Below are 15,389 nucleotides of genomic sequence, written 5' to 3' on the forward strand. Positions count from 1 at the left end.
GAGCAAGCTAGCATGCTAGGCTTCAATCGAATAACATAATTTTCAGCTTATCACTTTGAATACAATGGTTTATTTTGCATCAAGGCTAGGCCTCTGACAGTCTGTGACCAAAACAAGCAGGAAGATTAAATGTTCTTGGTACACAGATGTCTTTTCTTCATATAACTGCATCTCTGGCCCTTCGGTGGAATTTATCTTATGTCTGCTGATTCTAAAAAAACAAACAGGTTCTCAGCCTTGCAGAAGCAAAGGCTGCAAAAGTAAAAAAAAACACGATTTAAATCTTCCATTACATTTGCCCAGAGCTTCTGAAATATTTTTGAAAGTACAGAGTAATTGTGAGAGTATGGTCTTTTCTTTATCAAGGAAAGAGTTAATTCAACAACATAAAGCAGATTCAAATCTTGTTGTCTTAAGTGACAAAGCAATAACTGAACACAGGATTAAAGAAATGGTTTGTGGATATTACTTGAAGGGTGACTTTTTGATGAGTAAATGGAGACCTCAATATTTTCCTGCAAATGAAAAGTGGGAGTGATTCATCAGGTGGTTGTTCCTCGAACTTACCATAAGTAAATTTTAAAGCTTGCCCACAGTACACATTTGGCTGGTCTTTGTGATGTAAAAAAAACCATGAATAAGATTTTGAGACAACTTTGCTGTCCTGGTTTGAGGAAGGATGTTGTAAATTGGTGCCGAACAGGTCACTTTTGTCAGGTTGTGTGAAAACCTGACCAGGGTCCACCAATGGCTCAATTGCAACCTATTCCTGTTGTTGGGAACCTTTCACTCGGTTCATAGTGGATTGTATTGGTCCATGGTCTAAAGATACGTCTGGCTATCAGATATTAACAATTATGTGTACAGCATCGAGTTTTCCAAGGCTATCCCCTTAAGAAATATTAAAGCCAAAATGGTGGTAAAGGATCTGGAAAGGTTTTCACAGTTTTTGGATTACCTAAAGAGATCCAGAGTGATAAATTATTTAATTTTATGTCTGTTTTGTTCCAGTAGTTGGTTTATGAGTTGGGAATAAAACAGATCCCTTCATCTGCATATCATCCGAAAACTCAGAGAGCTTTGGAAAATTTTCATTCTACTCTTAAAAATATGATGAGTATTTATCGTCTGGAGAATGGAAAACATTAGGACGAAGGTATTAATTTATTGTTATTTACTCAAAGGATTCTGTGCAAAGGTCATGAGGTTTCATCCATTTAGAAATTGTGCATCAGGTTAGAGGACCTTTAATGTTAATAAAAGAACATTGGGTTAATGAAGATGTGCTGTTGGACTTGTTGGATTATGTTCGTAATTTTAAAGATAGGTTATAAAAAGTGTCTTGAAACAATTTAGATATGGATCAGGGTAAAACGAAGCGTTTATTTGTCAGGAAAGCTCAGGTGATGAATTTTAAGACAGGAAGTAAAGTTTTGATTTTGTTTCCAACATCTGACAATCCTTTGAGAGCTAGATTTTCTGGACCATACATAGTTAAATCAAAACTGAATGATGTTAACTATGTTGTTAACCCTCCAAATCAAAGAAATAATACTCAGGTTTGTCACATATATATGTTGAAACCTTATTATGAGGTGAAGTATAGTGGAGAACAATCTGTATTTGAGATTTTAGCTGTGACAGGGTTCAGGAAGTTATGAATCATAAGATTATGGAAACAGTATCTTGTGAGGATATCGGTAAAGAAACCATGATTCCTGTGCGCCTATCTAATTCAGAAAATTTGGATATGTGGAGGAAACTTTAGGCCATTTTAAGTCTCAAGAACAGATGCAGTTGAAAATATTTAATTTTGAAATATACAAACCTGTTCCCTGATTTGCATAAAAGGACATTAGTCATTTATCATGATGTGGATGTAGGTTATGCAAGTCCCACTAAATAACACCCATACAGAATAAAAATTCAGAAGTGTAAAATCATAGAACAGAAACCAGATGCAACTGTTAAGTTCTGTAAAGGTTATGGGAGGGTTAATTCAGTGACTAAAACAGATGCTTATCCTAATCCGAGAATAGATTACTGCATTGATAAAATTAAGAGAGCTAAATTTCTTACTAAATTGGATTTGTTGAAAGTTTACTGGTGTGTGCCTTTAACTGATAGAGGAAGGGATATTTCAGCATTTATAACTCCATCCGGTTTATTTGAGAATAAAGTGTTACCCTTTGGCAGGGAAAATGCCCCTGCCACATTCCAAAGGATGATTAATTCGGTAATCCAAGGGTTAACACATACAGATGCTTATGTTGATGACTTGGTCACAAAAAGTGACACATGGGAAGAACATATAAGGGAACTGGAAAAAGCAAACTTCACTGTTAATTTCACAGAGTCCATTTGCAAATGACACGGTAATATATTTGGATCATGTAGTTATTCATGGAAAAGTTGCACCTATTCAGGATAAGGTGAATGCAATTTTTGAGTTTCCTATTCCCAATGACAAGAAAGCAGTGAGACTGTTTTTAGGAATGGCAAGATATTATAGAAAATTTTGCCGATATTTTGCTGAAGTTGCTCTTCCTTTAAATAAAGCGGAGAATTTGTGTGTAATAAAGTTTGTCAGACAGCTTTAGACAATTTAAAGGAGATTCTAAGCCCTTGCCATGTGTTAAAATCTCATAAACATAATGGAAGTGACCATCCAGTTGCCTACTTTCAAAAAAATTCAGTGTTTTCAAAGGAACTATTCCACTATTGCAAAAGAACTGTTGTCTATCATATTTGCTCAGCGGAATTTTGATGTATATCCTTGGTACCATGCACCAATTGTTATATTCACTGACCACAATCTTCACAATAAAATGAAGAACAAAAAGAGAAGATTGTTAAACTGGAGTCTGATATTACAAGAATATAATCTGCAAATTAATCATAATAGAGATGCAAGTAAAGTGATAGCAATATTGTTTGCCAAGATGTAAAAATTGATCATGTGTAAAAATACTCTTGTGGCATTGCACTCTCTTATTGCGAACCAGCCCCATGTGTAATGCCATGTGGTGGGACAGCCACCACGTGTAAGGGTTTCTCCCTGCCTCGTCTCCTGCCCAGGGCTCGCTTGGGGCAGCGATTATGATGTCACAATGGACAAGGTGATTGAGCATTAAAAGGGCAGCATTGAACTTAAATAAAAACAGTCATTAATGACTCTCAGTGTGGTGGCTGAGTCTTTCTTGGCTGTGTCCAGCACTACATTCGTGACCCCATTGAGCCCAGATGCCTCTATGGTCTCAAGAAGATGGATCCGACAGAGATCAATGCTGTCGCCATCAAGCTTTCCTCCTCCCCTTCTGGACCCATCACCTGCATATGTGGTTCGGGCAGGCGGAGCCGCAATTTCATCTCAGAAACATTTCAGCAGATGCCAAAATGTTCTACCATGTCGTGAGCATGCTGGACGGCAGCCATGGTGGACGAACTAATACAGAACCCACCGGCCGAGGGAAAATATCCTGCCCTCAATAATCTTCCCCTTGGCACTTTCGGGCTCTCCCCTCAGCAGCATGCCTCCAGGCTCCTGCACCTCGATGGGGTTAGGGACTGCACACCATCAGCTCTAATGGATGAGATGCTGGTGCTGGTGGAGGATCACACACCTAGTTTCCTATTCCATCAGATCTTCCTCGAGCAGATGCCTGGGGACATCCAACTACTTCACAGAGGACTTCACAGATCCATGCCAAGTCACAGGCCAAGCAGGCACCCTCTGGCACAACAAGATGGAGAATGAAGCAGCCTTCAGTCAGGTTTGATGACCAAGAGCCAGCTGACCACAACACTCCTCCAAGCACAAGCTGGAGGAACATCATTCCACTTGGTGCTTTTACCATCAGTTCTGGGGAGCATAAGCTCGTAGGTGCCGACAACCGTGTGACTACTAGGGGAAACTACCCAGTCAGTCACCATTGATGGCTGTGACAGCTGGCCACGTGGACAGCCTCCTTCATGTTACTGACACGTCCACTGGCCAATGTTTCCTAGTGGACACAGGAGCATAGCTGAGCATCCTGCCCACCACCGCCCTCGAGACACGCACCCAATCTCGTGGTCCCACCTTTCAGACAGCCAACAGTTCCACCATCAGGACCTTTGATACCCTCAGGGCACAGATCCAGATCCAGAAAGAGAAATTCCACTGGACTTTCTTGTTAGCCTCTGTGGGTAATCCATTGTTAGGGGCCGACTTCCAAAGGGCACACAGACTGTGGTTGCCATGAATGGCAAGAGGCTGGTCAATGCTCGCACCTTCCATTCAGTGTGCCTGGATGCCACGAGCGCATGCAGGCCCGAAATTGCCACCATCACCATTTCGAGGGATGAGTATCCGAACATATTCCATGAGTTTCCCGCCATCCTTCAACCACAATTCAGTGTCACTTTACCCCAGCTTGGGAATACCACCATATCTCCAGACAGGGCCCCCGCTGCATGCCAAGCCCAGACAACTTCCACCCGAGATGCTGGAGCTGGCAACAGGAGTTGGGAATCATCCATCGCTCGGACAGCACTGGGTATCCCCTCTCCGTGGCTGGAGATACTGCGGTGATTACCGGTGTTTGAACAATGCGACCATACCAGATAGGTACACGATTCCACACATTCAAGACTTCTCGTCCAATCTCCACAGTGCGCGTCTTCTCCAAGGTCGACCTGATGCGGGGGTAACATCAGATCCTGGTCCATCGCGAGGACATCGGCAAGACAGCGATCATCACCACCTTTGACTTCTTTGAATTGCTGCATATGCCTGTCGGCCTCAAAAATGTGGCCCAGACTTTTCAGCACCTCATGGACAAACTGAGTAGGGATTTGGACTTTGTATTTGTCTATGAACGATATTCATATAGCCAGCCACAACCACGAAGAGCACAAGGTCCACCTCTGTACCTTGTTTGCCTGACTGAGAGAGTTTGGCTTCATGGTGAATGTGGCCAAGTGCCATTTTGGCAAGCAGATGCTGCACTTCCTGGGGCACACCATCTTGGCAGCAGGTGCTGCCCTGGTGCCAGAGAAGGTCGTGGCCATCCAGCAGTTCCTGAAGCCAACCACCCTCAAAGGTCTGCAAGAGTTCATGGGGATGGTGAATTGTTATCATCGGTTCATCTCCAACACCGCCCGCAAAGGAGGCCCTCACCAACCTCCACGCCCCCAGGCACACATGGTGGATGCCTCAGCCATGGCAGTAGGGGGCGTACTTGAACAGTGGCTCAACAGACAGTGGTGCCCGCTGGCCTTCTTTTGAAAACAGCAGCGCCTGCCAGAGTTCATACAATGCTTTTGACCAGGAGCCCCTGGTGCTGTACATGGCCATCCAGCACTTTTGATTGTTTCTGGAGGGCAAGCCCTTCACGGTGTTGATGGATCACATGCCACTCACACAGGCACTCACGGTGACCTGTCGTCGGCTCGCCAGCATCGCCACCTCTCCTACATGCTGGAGTTCATGACCAACATCCGGCACAGGGCAGGCAGAAACAACATCATGGTGGATGTACTCTCTTGTCTGGAAATCAATGCTCTCGTCGCCAGCCTTGACTACACACAGTTGGCACAGGGCTAGAAGCTGGACACAGAGATGCAGGCTCTCCGGACCACCATCTCTGGCCTCGAGCTCTAGATCATTCAGTTGCCCAACAGCTGCTGTGTGACATATCCACTGGCTCGCCACAGCCGCTAGTCTCACCACAGTGGAGTTCGAGGGTTTTCAGCTTATTCCATGACCTAGCCTCGGTGAAGACATCAGTGCAAATGGTGGCAGAGTGGTTTGTTTAGCATGGGCTCAAAAAGGAGGTGGCTGAGATGGCAAGGAACTGCACCAGGTGCCAGGCCTTCAAGGTCCACCACCATGCACAGGACCCAATCCAGCACTTCGACCTGGCAGTGCGGAGATTTCAGCATATCCATGTTGACGTCTTAAGCCCTCTGCCAGTGTCCATAGAAGTGTGCTCCCTTCTCACAATAGTCAATTGGATCACGAGATGCCTGGAGCCCATTCCCATCCAAGGGGCTTCCGCAGAGACATGTTCCAGGAAACTATTCACTCATTGGATCGCTAGGCTTGGATTCCTGGCACACTTCACCAGTGTCAGGGGTGCCCAGTTCATCTCTGCACTCTGGGCTCAGCTGGCGAACCTCCTGGGGGTGAAACCACACCACACCACAGCCTACCACCTGCAAACAAATGGTTTGGTGCAGAGGTTTCATTGTCATATGAAATCCACCCTCATGGCTTGCCTCACTGGCCCAGACTGGGCAGACAAACTGCCCTGGGTCCTCCTTGCATCAGAATAGCACCCAAGGTGTCTTCTGCAGAACTGGCCTATGACGCCACGCTTACATTCCCCAGTGAGGTTTTGGCCCAGAGCCCAATGTCACGTCTGAGCACGTGAACCTTTTGGCCAATCTCTGTAAGAAACTATTCTCGCTAGCCCCCCGTCTCCCTTGCATCATGGCATCCAGCCGACATGTTGTTCCAAATAGCTGGACTCAGCGGAATTTTTATTTGATTGGCATGAAGGTCCTTCACTGGTGTAGCAGAACTTTCATTTTGGACATCGGAGATAAAGACAAACTTTTCACATAGACCATTTGAAGGTGGCACACTTAGATCTATCGCGGTCAATATAGATGGTCATTCTCAAATGGAGAGTCCACCTGCCCAAGCAGCGGGATGCATAGCCAGTTCTAGGAGGGTTGTGTGGTGGCACACTCTTTCATGGCGAACTGGCCCTGCAAGTAATGCAACATGTCGGGGCAGCCATGGGAAAATGGCGCTGTCAGGGTTTCTCCCAGCCTCAAGTATCCTGCCTAGCGCACGCCTGAGGGAGCAATTATGATGTCACAATGCATGAGATGATTGAGCTCATGCTGCCCTTAAAAGGGCGTGCGCTGAATTTGAATAAAAATAGTCATTCATGACTTTCAATGTGGTGACTGAGACTTTCTTCGCTGTCTCCAGTCCTACACTCTCAATATTGTTAATTTATTATAACATGTACTATATTTCATATTATTGTCTCTTCATTGTTTTTAAGGACAGTTTGGTTATAACGGAATTTAAGAGTTAAAATTCCTAAAAATGTGGTTGGTATGACATAGTATATAGAAATGTTTTTTGGAGATGAATTGGGAAAGGTTTGCCTTCCAGTATCATTTACTTATCGTGGTTCCTATATATAATGCATGTTTACATCTTCCTCTTTATTCGCAGTTTAACTTGTTCCATCAACCATGGTTCCTGTTTCCTACCATATCTTCCCTGCCCAGTAGGACAAACATATCCTGAACCCTGGATCAGGAATGTCTCTGATCGAGTTCATAGTATTCTGGAGGGAAGGGCAAGCACTCAAATGTCGTGGTATGAGTGGAGCCAATGATCTAAAGAGAAGTCGCGATGAGGTCCTGAAGAAGGAATAGAGGGAGTTAGGATAAGCAAGTCCTGAAGTCGATAATCTCAGCATTTCTTCCTGTGCTATGCACCAGAGAGGGTGGAAATATAAAGTAGCGGTAGATGAATCTCTGGCTTGTGTTGGTGTATGGGAAAGGGTCTAATATTTCTGGATCATTGGGATCGCTTCTTAGGAAGGCCTAACCAATTTAAAAAGGATATTTCTGCATCTTAACTCGAGAGTGACAAATATCCTGGTGTTAAAGCTTGATGTTGCTTTTATAGAAGGTTTAAACGAGTATGGCAGGGGCTGGAATAACCATGTCAGTGTGGATATTAGATGGAAGGAAAAATGTGTGATACTGTGTGTTCTGAGTTAATTAGGAAAGACAGGCAGGGAAAAACATAACTACTACCAGTTATAAGGGTTGGGGTATGTCTATTTCGATGCTAGGTATTTCAGGAATAAAGTGGATGAACTTAGAGCATGTATTACGATGTTATTGCTTTTACTGAAACTTGGCTGCAGGGAGGGCAAAATTGTCTCATTGTTACCAAGATTTCGGTATAAGTTGTGAAGTAGAATAGGGGATGTGGCATTAATGCTCAGGAATAGTATTGTGGCTTAGAAATGGAAGACCAGAGCGAGTATCCACAGAGATTGTGTGTGTGTAAGTCAGAAATATCAAGGGAACTGTCACTGGGCTTTGAGTAGTCTCCAAAATAGTGCTCAGGACACCGGGAAGCAGATAAGCAGGCGGATTGTGGAATGGTGTAGGAAATACAGGGTTGTTGTTATGGGTGATAACAACTTCCCTGATTTTGACTGGCACTTACTGATTGCAAGAGGAAGAGATGGGCTGATTTTTTGCAGAGAGGAGATGCCACACCTGGTCTACTATTGGATATTGGTCAGGTGGCTGGCCTATCGCTGAGGGAGAATTTTGTTGAGAGTGATCATAACTCCCTTAGCTTCAGTAGGGGAAAGGATAAATACAGAGAAATCTGGAAAGTTCTTAACTGGAAAAGGGCTAGTTATGAAGGGATGAGGCAGGAACTAGGGAGAGTAAATTTGAAACATTGTTTAAGGTGAAAGCACAGATGTAATATGGAGGAAGTTTAGGAACCAGTTATGCAGGGTTCAGGATGTGTTTGTCTTACTGGGAAAAGGAAAATATGGTAACAAAAGGGAACCATGGCTGACAAACAGGTCAGGCAACTAGTCATGTGGAAGAAGGAAGCATACGTTACATATGGAAAACAGGAATCAAGAAGGGCTCATGAGAAATATATGTTAGTAAGGAAGGGGCTTGAAAAGGGAACGAATATCTCAGAGTTCTTATTTGGGAAAGTTTGTGTGGATTTTGGGTACGCAGGGTGCTTGCACTAAATGACTGACTTCAACTACAGTCTTGGTTGGATCATTCTTTAATCTGCAGATTTGGTTGCTTTCATTCACCGCTACTTATGAAATGCCATTCAGGAGTAAGTGACAAAGCCCCCCTAACAGCTACTCTACATTCTTTTTTATCCTGATCCGTAGCATACTGAATAATGTTACACCAATCATAAAAGACCTCATTTTTTAATTTCCAATAGTTAGTTCCTCGCATATACAAAGTATCTCTGGTTAGTACGCTTGCTGTATAATATTTTGCCAATCATAAGACCGCAGCTTATAAATACTAGTAGCTAGTTTCTCGCATATGCGAAGTCTCAAGGTGCTAATCAGTGCAGCTGAATATCAAGAAGTGATTTATTGTTCATTCAGATGCTGCTGCGAACTTCATTGCTGTGACATATTGTGTGTGTCAGATTTTTGCTAAATTATTTCTTCGGCTGTTTTCCCATCATGTTGCAAAGTCCTACAGTTTAGACAACTTCCTCATTCCCCCTGTTGTGATTTTACAAGATGACATAACAAAACTACCACGGTACCTCCTGGGGTAACCTAAGTCCACTCTCGCAGGCTCATCGGCAAAAGGATCCTTGTAGACAGCTCATACAGGTGTCTCCCTCAGTATCCCAGTGCCGTTACGAAATGAATTCTTGAGGTATTGGGCAGTTATATTTTTTTCCAGATGGTTTGGAGCTAGACCGGGCACATAGAGCAGCATGTGTCTATGACCGTTAAACGAGACACATTCTGGAATTAGGAAATAGAAATGAATTTTTAAAATGCTGGATATACCGCTATGGATAAAATGCAGGACAATGAGGACTTTGTGAAATCAGGTGCATTTTATAAGAGATTTCTTCACCGATAAATATTTATATAATCCATTTTCTGCATTGACTGTACGATAGATCCCTGTTCACATCTTATTATGAATCGTATACTTTAAATATGGAATGTTTATCCAAGTATTGTTTGTTCTAAAAGGGATCTATGCTGAACGAGAGCATCGTGTTAAATCCAATGAATATATTGTTATCAGATGGAAACAAATATCCAGTGCGGAATATTCAAATATAATATCTTGAAAAATACTTTCAGAACTCCACGGAGGGATTGTCGGCTTAACTTTTTTTTATATTCGGCGCTGCCGATTAAATGTAAATAAATATTTACCCACATTCTTCAGCTGCCTGCTGAATTTAATCTGTGGCAGGGTATAATACACGTGTTGGTACAATTACTGAGAAAGAAAAGCGTCAATCAAATTTTTTGCATGATGTATGTCGGGGAACTGAAATATATGTCGATGTAGAAATAGTTGTCTTTTTGCTATTTCTTTTTCTTTGGCTTGGCTTCGCGGACGAAGATTTATGGAGGGGGTAAAAAGTCCACGTCAGCTGCAGGCTCGTTTGTGGCTGACCAGTCCGATGCGGGACAGGCAGACACGATTGCAGCGGTTGCAAGGGAAAATTGGTTGGTTGGGGTTGGGTGTTGGGTTTTTCCTCCTTTGCCTTTTGTCAGTGAGGTGGGCTCTGCGGTCTTCTTCAAAGGAGGCTGCTGCCCGCCAAACTGTGAGGCGCCAAGATGCACGGTTTGAGGCGTTATCAGCCCACTGGCGGTGGTCAATGTGGCAGGCACCAAGAGATTTCTTTAGGCAGTCCTTGTACCTTTTCTTTGGTGCACCTCTGTCACGGTGGCCAGTGGAGAGCTCGCCATATAATACGATCTTGGGAAGGCGATGGTCCTCCATTCTGGAGACGTGACCCATCCAGCGCAGCTGGATCTTCAGCAGCGTGGACTCGATGCTGTCGACCTCTGCCATCTCGAGTACCTCGACGTTAGGGGTGTGAGCGCTCCAATGGATGTTGAGGATGGAGCGGAGACAACGCTGGTGGAAGCGTTCTAGGAGCCGTAGGTGGTGCCGGTAGAGGACCCATGATTCGGAGCCGAACAGGAGTGTGGGTATGACAACGGCTCTGTATACGCTTATCTTTGTGAGGTTTTTCAGTTGGTTGTTTTTCCAGACTCTTTTGTGTAGTCTTCCAAAGGCGCTATTTGCCTTGGCGAGTCTGTTGTCTATCTCATTGTCGATCCTTGCATCTGATGAAATGGTGCAGCCGAGATAGGTAAACTGGTTGACCGTTTTGAGTTTTGTGTGCCCGATGGAGATGTGGGGGGGCTGGTAGTCATGGTGGGGAGCTGGCTGATGGAGGACCTCAGTTTTCTTCAGGCTGACTTCCAGGCCAAACATTTTGGCAGTTTCCGCAAAGCAGGACGTCAAGCGCTGAAGAGCTGGCTCTGAATGGGCAACTAAAGCGGCATCATCTGCAAAGAGTAGTTCACGGACAAGTTTCTCTTGTGTCTTGGTGTGAGCTTGCAGGCGCCTCAGATTGAAGAGACTGCCATCCGTGCGGTACCGGATGTAAACAGCGTCTTCATTGTTGGGGTCTTTCATGGCTTGGTTCAGCATCATGCTGAAGAAGATTGAAAAGAGGGTTGCTATTTACTGGAATGTATAACCTATGGCATTCACAGTAAAATGAGTTTTCTCCACCTCTGCATCTGTTTGATGCCCACTGCTGCACCGGAGTTATTGTCGGACACAATTTACTGCTATAATGCGTTGAAAAACGCGATCAAATGAATTGGTAATAGCGGTGACAAGATTTTGTCAAATAAATTGTACGCCCTTATACGGGAGACGTCATATATTCCTCTGTGGCGATGCATACCGTGGATGCACTGCGAAGTAAAATGGAACACACTCTTGCTGTCAGCAACACCAACTTCGCTGTTTGCTTAGTGCAATATCGTTTCTGCTATTTCTGGTAGCAAATGGCGAGCGCACAAAACGGTTTTTTTTTAACAAAAAAAGGCCTGAACAAATAGTGAACGTTAATCTGCTGCATTATAACAACATTAGATATTACACCAACATCAGCACCAGGGAGCCAGAGATGCATTTGGAGAGGCCACAATTTCCACATGACAGGATCACCAGTGCAGTGATATTAACTGAAATAAATGATATAATATGTTTAGTTATAAGTGGATCAATATTGTTCTGTGTGGCTTTATATATTTAATTAAAATAATAGTCCTGATCAGGCCATATCCATGGATCGTAAACAGGGTACCAGCTTAACTTCACTGACCGAGATGGGTTGCAATTCACCGATCATATTGACACTCATTTAGCGCAGAATGCTGGACCTCGTCAACCCCCCGCCACTGAATTAAATAAAAAGACATGGCTCCTTTTGTATATGAGCAAGTGCTTCTAAGTTGTTCTGTTCCGTAATGTTAATTTGCCCTATTACATTGGTGTATGGCTTTTGAGACAGGTGCTTTCATCGTAACATCTTTGTATGTGTTGGTGATTAGGGCAATGGCATAACTCCACAGGAGCGAGAGATTTTAGTCAGTTGGTGAATACTGACCATGAAATATCAAACGACTTCCATGATACCCAAGGATATGGACTCACATAATCCCTTAAGGGCGAGATATCACTCTCCAGCCTGATGCCCAACAGAACATATTTGGCAACGATGTTGCCTTGGCGTGGATAGCGGCAAAGCTGAAAATGTGATGTGTGCGAGTGGTCCACCAGGCAGAATTTGTGGTTAGGTTCAGCACATTTGGATACGAACACCAGCAGAAACAAGTGAAAGAGCATGTAGAGTGTGCCATAAAACTGCATTTGTTAAATTCAAGCAATGTGACAAGCAAGATTTTCTACACTGGGCATTTTCTGTACAAGCGATGCGGCTAAGGGAACCACAAATGAGCCGTTGATGAGAGAGATTCAGGCTAGCAGGTGCGGCATACCAAATAGACGTGCAGACAGAAGAGGCGGGGTTTTCAGGTATTTTCAAAAGTGAGGACAACATGGCAGGGTCAGAGAGAATATTCTTGGGCAAACATCTCGTGACACGACATTGGACAAACAAAACATCAAGAGAGTGACAGCCAATTAAATATGTATTTATTTTAAGATCCAAAAAATAGGCATTAATTAAGTCACAAGCAGAAGGACTCGGAGCATTTGAACAATGCGTTCTTCAAGACAGAGATTCGGATAGCACAAAGAGCTACAAAGTACAAAATAATACGAATGCGATCTGGTTAATTTTCTTAAACAATATCAACTGACCTTGGGAAACGTGGCTGGAGGAATGATTGAGGTGTCAGCAGATGAAGCTTTTGGGTCCAGTTGCCACTTACCATGATTACTTTGGTTGTATCCGGTTATAGCATAAATAGTCCAGAAATTAATGTTCTCAATTTGTCCTCAATGATTCTGATGATGTCCTGATTTGGAAAATGGAGTGCATGAAAGGGAAGTCAAGAAATTTAAACAAATCTGCTGCAGGTCAGTGGGGACAAAGCAGAATAATAGTTCGGCAAATTTACTGAGGGTGTTTTATTGTGGTTTTCTTCTCAATTTTTTGGTTAATATTTAATGTTTCTCTTTTTGCCACACCAGTTTTCTTGGTTTGGCTGTTTTTATGTTTAATTTTTCCAGGGGTTGTCGCGGACCTGACGAAGAGAGCACAAGGCTTGAGAAAGAATGTTGGATGGGTGGATAACATGGGGTGGTGGCGATGCGGTGGAAGCACCGATTTGGGAATCCCTGGAGCGATGGCTAGGTTTATAAATCATATTCGTTTTAACGTTGTCTGTTAAAAGGTCCAGTAAAGAGAAAAAAAGACTCGGCACACATTAAAAATTGAGGAAGATCTATCCTTTCTCAAAGAAACACATTTTCATGGAGAGGGAATATCAAAAGTTAAAGAGGTTACAGCCTCCTCATTTGTCTCAAAGGCAGAGGAATGATAAATTATAGACTATCCTATGTTTTACCTCTGTATGTTTGAATTTTTTTTATTTTGTGTATAACGTATACTTGTTTGCTTAAACAGAAATGTGACTAACTATTGTGCAACTAAGCAATTGAAGCTGTTTCTTAGGAGAAACCAGTCTGAGACCTGGAGCCGTAGTTTCTACTGAAGGTTCCTTGTTTAAAGAATGGAAACAAATTAATTTTTGGTAGTACTGTCATTTTGATTATTGTAGAAGGATGCACACATTGACTTTAAAACGGCTACTCGGTGGTAAAGAAGGACATGAATGTTTACGCACTACTTTCAAAATGTTGATTGAAATGCTAGCTTGATTCTTCGAGGCAATTGGAATGTTTATTCCAAGGAAACTATGCTACTAATCGTAAATAACACGATGAGGCAGTAATTGATGATTCTATGAAACAGAACCAGAACAACCACTCCTGATATGGAGGAATGTCTGTACGGCTGATAAAAGCAGGCAATGATGTTCTTACTTTAAATGCGTGATCCAGAATGCATTGCATATGTGCTTATGTTTGGCGTTGTACTGTGGCCACTCCAATCATGATTTAAGTTGAGTAAAGGCAACTTGGTTTGTTTCAGTTCTATGGTGGTTTTCTTCCCCAACAGGAAAAAATGACTTTTATTATGGCGAGGTCATGTAGGATTTCGCTGGGACGGACGTCAGAGTGAAAGAGGCTGGAGGTTGCTGTGACCTGAACAGGGGAAGTGAGCTCTATTCGGGCACCTTGAGACCGACCTTCTAGGGAAGCTCATGGGAAAACTGTGTCCCTCGCCCAACGCTGATGTGGTTGCCTGCCGAAAATACAAATATGAGGGAATAAAGTTAAGAAGAAATTATGTTAAGGAATGAAATGTTTGCCAAGCAGTAAGACCAACTGATCATAAAAATAAGTTTGTCTCTGACATGTAGCTCTAGACCGATTGTTAAAAGAGGAAACCATCCATGAATAGGATCGGGACCCTGAGATAGATGCGAAAGAAACAGCCTGGTAAAATGGGAAATGTCCTGGATAAAAATGACGGGGGGAGTACCAGTACAAATAATGTGTTATTTGGAACCACAATATGATTTTAAAACTCGAACTCTGAGTCATCGGTTAACAAAGATGATAGGAGATAAGGCCTGGCCAGTTGGAGGAACGTGAAATGAGGAAACCATACAAAAGTGTGAAATGTTGATATGGGAAAGACATGGAGGGAAAAATTGAACATTACCTGGAGGAATAATAAGTGTTGGAGCCAGAAAGTAGTGGGAAGAAGATAGAGAGATGTAGCAGAAGAATCAACAGAAAAGAATTAGTTGGTAAAGAAAAAAGTGTTGTTTCGGTCTCTAGTGTCCCCATGTTTGCCCTAACGACCCTAACAATCAGTGAGAGTTAAGAGGGGGATGATGGAATCCAGGGACTCCAACCACCTTATGCGCTAACTCAGGTCGCTGAACCACCACCCCACCACATAAAGGAGTCTTGGAATATAACCGGGCAGTAGGTGTGACTCCTCTGTAAAAATTAAAAACTAAACCCCGATCCTGAATAGAGCCTGATAGATTGATGCTTCGGATAACAACGGTTTCTAACCACCCCCCACCCCCCAGGCTGGTAACCCTAACCAGGCGGATGCCATGAACATATATATTCCCTCTGGAAACATCAGGAATTGTGTTTGATTAGAGGCAAAGCCCCAAATAAAATTACTCAACCTG

This window comes from Narcine bancroftii, chromosome 3 (genome assembly GCF_036971445.1).
Source record: "Narcine bancroftii isolate sNarBan1 chromosome 3, sNarBan1.hap1, whole genome shotgun sequence".
Taxonomy (NCBI): Eukaryota; Metazoa; Chordata; class Chondrichthyes; order Torpediniformes; family Narcinidae; genus Narcine; species Narcine bancroftii.